We start from the raw sequence: 2,500 nt of genomic DNA, 5'->3' as shown, positions 1-2,500 counted from the left end.
TCTATCTATCTATATGTCCGTCTCTGTCTGTTTATGTCTCTGTCTCTGTCTCTCTCTCCTCTCCCCTTCTCGCCCATTCTCTCTGTTTATTTGCCTCTAAACCTGTCTGTCTACATGTCTATCTATCCATCTGTCCGTCTGTCTGTCTGTCTGTCTGTCTGTCTGTCTGTCTATCTGTCTGTCTGTCTGTCTGTCTGTCTGTCTGTCTGTCTGTCTGTCTGTCTGTCTGTCTGCCTTCCTGCCTGCCTGTCTCTGTCTATGTCATTGTCTCTCTCTCCTCTCCTTCTCTTCCATTCTCTCTCATTCTCTCAGTTTATTTGTCTCTCTTCCTCTCTGTCTGTGTGTCTCTGTCTGTCTGTCTTTCTTTCTGTCTGTGTGTCTTTCTGTCTGTTTGTCTTTCTGTCTGTTTGTCTTTCTGTCTTTCTGTCTGTCTGTCTGTCTATCTGTCAGTCAGTCAGTCAGTCAGTCAGTCAGTCAGTCAGTCAGTCAGTCAGTCAGTCAGTCAGTCAGTCAGTCAGTCAGTCAGTCAGTCGGTCGGTCGGTCAGTCAGTCAGTCAGTCAGTCAGTCAGTCAGTCAGTCTGTCTGTCTTCCTGTCAGTCAGTCAGTCAGTCAGTCTGTCTGTCTGTCTGTCTGTCTGTCTGTCTGTCTGTCTGTCTGTCTGTCTGTCTGTCAGTATGTCTGTCTGTCTGTCTGTCTGTCTTTGTCTGTCTGGATCTGTCTGTCCGTTTCTGTCTGTTTATGTCTCTGTCTCTGTCTCTGTCTCCTCTCCTCTTCTCTCTCATTCTCTCTGTTTATTTGCCTCTCAACCTGTCTGTCTACATGCCTATCTATCTATCTCTCTGTCTGTCTGTCTGCCTTTCTCCCCTTCTTTCTCATTTTCTCCATCTATCTGTTTCTCCTCCTCTCTTCCTGTCTCCGTCTCTTTCTCGCTCGCTCAGTTTCTTCCTCTCTCCTTCTCTCCCTCTTTTTTATCATTCTTTTCTCACACCTAAAACATCTGAAGACTGTCTAATGGTCTCCTAACCCTCCCTCCCCCCACTCCCTCCCTCCCCTCCCTCCCACGCGGTCTCCTTACATCTCCAGTCTTTACTTTTTCCACGTATTCTCCCTCTCCCCCTCCCTCCTCTCCCTCCCTCCTTCACCCTAATCTCCCTCCCTCACCCTCTCTCTCCCTCCCTCGCCCTCCCTCTCCCTCCCTCACCCTCCCTCTCCCTCCCTCACCCTCTCTCTCCCTCCCTCTCCCTCCCTCTCCCTCCCTCACCCTCCCTCTCCCTGCTCATAAGTTAACACAAAGATAGCGCTACCACCCCTCCCCCCACCCCCTTCCCAAACACCCACGTACACCTGTGTTGTCAAGTGAGATTGTCGCTAGCCCTTTGGCGGTGTGAGTTGGGGGGAGGGGGGGAGGGGGACAGGTGATAAGGGGTGAGGAGGAGGGTGACAGGGGGTAAAGGGGGAGGGTGGCAGGGGGTAAAGGGGGAGGGTGGCAGGGGGTAAAGGGGGAGTGAGACAAAGGGTAAAGAGAGATGGAAACAAAGGGTAAAGGGGAAAGAAGATAAAAGGTAAAGGGAGAGGGAGACAAAGGGAAAAGAGAGAGGGAGGCAAAGGGCAAAGAGAGAGAAAGAGACAAAAGGTAAAGGGAGAGGGAGACAAAGGGTAAAGGGAGAGAGAGACAAAGGGTAAAGGGAGAGAGACAAAGGGTAAAGAGAGAGGGAGACAAAGGGTAAAGGGAGAGGGAGACAAAGGGTAAAGAGAGAGGGAGATAAAGGGTAAAGGGAGAGAGAGACAAAGGGTAAAGGGAGAGGGAGACAAAGGGTAAAGGGAGAGAGACAAAGGGAAAAGAGAGAGGGAGATAAAAAAAGGGGGGGGAAAAAAAGGGGGGAAAAAAGGGGGAAAGGGGGGGGAAAGGGAAGGGGAAAAGGGAAAAGGAAAAAAAAAAAAAAAAAAGGGGGGGGAAAAAAGGGAAAAAAAAAAAAGGGGGGAAAGGGGGAAAAGGGAAAAAAAAAAGGGTTTAAAGGGGGGGGCGGGGGGGGGAAAGGGAAAAAAAAAAAAAGGGGGGGGGAAAAAGGGGTAAAAAAAAAAAAAAGGGGGGAAAAAAAAAAGGGGGGAAAAGGGAAAAAGGGGGAAAAAAGGGAAAGGGGAGAGAAAAAAAAAAAAAAGGGGGGAAAAAAAAAAAAAAAAAAAAAAAAAGGGGGGGGAAAAAAAAAAGGGGGGGGGGGGAAAAAAAAAGGGGGGGAAAAAAAAAAAAAAGGGGGAAAAAAGGGGGGGGGGAAAAAAAAAAAGGGGGGGGGGGGGAAAAGGGGAAAAAAGAAAAAGGGGGGGGGGAAAAAAAAAAAGGGGAAAAAAAAAGGGGGGAAAAAAGGGGGGGAAAATTAAAAAAGGGGGGAAAGGGGGGGGGGGGAAAAAAAAAAAGGGGGGGGAAAAAAGGGGGAAAGGAAAGGGAAAAAAGGGGGAAAAGGGGAAAAAAAGGGGGGAAAGGGGGGGGGGGAAAGGGGGGGG

General features: G+C 49.4%; 1 protein-coding gene across 1 annotated transcript in view; it reads right to left on the bottom strand.

Moving 5' to 3' along the window:
* Positions 1 to 2,500, bottom strand: part of LOC125025767 (ETS-like protein pointed) — a 230,399-nt gene that overhangs the window by 187,942 nt on the left and 39,957 nt on the right. The window lies entirely within an intron of this gene.

The sequence above is a fragment of the Penaeus chinensis genome, chromosome 5 (genome assembly GCF_019202785.1).
Source record: "Penaeus chinensis breed Huanghai No. 1 chromosome 5, ASM1920278v2, whole genome shotgun sequence".
NCBI lineage: Eukaryota > Metazoa > Arthropoda > Malacostraca > Decapoda > Penaeidae > Penaeus > Penaeus chinensis.
The sequence above is the reverse complement of the archived record's forward strand: the minus strand, read 5'-3'. Positions and strand labels throughout refer to the sequence as shown.